Raw genomic sequence first — 264 nt, forward strand, 5'->3', positions numbered from 1 at the left:
GGTATGAAAATGGGGGAGAGAATTTATCCCCAGTTTTAACCTGAAATAGAACAGAGTAAGGAAAGTCAAATTTGTTTGTATGAAATTAAATAGGGTAAAGGATTTAGGAATTATATTACGGCGCACAGCCCCACCGCAATTTCCAGGGCCTCCTCATCCCACCCCGACTCGTGGTTATGCATCGGTTCTCCTTCACCAACGAAATTCATTTTTAGGTGTCAATGAATATTATTCAATATTATTTTATTTTTACAAGCTTGGACG

Source organism: Porites lutea, chromosome 7, assembly GCF_958299795.1.
Source record: "Porites lutea chromosome 7, jaPorLute2.1, whole genome shotgun sequence".
Lineage (NCBI taxonomy): Eukaryota > Metazoa > Cnidaria > Anthozoa > Scleractinia > Poritidae > Porites > Porites lutea.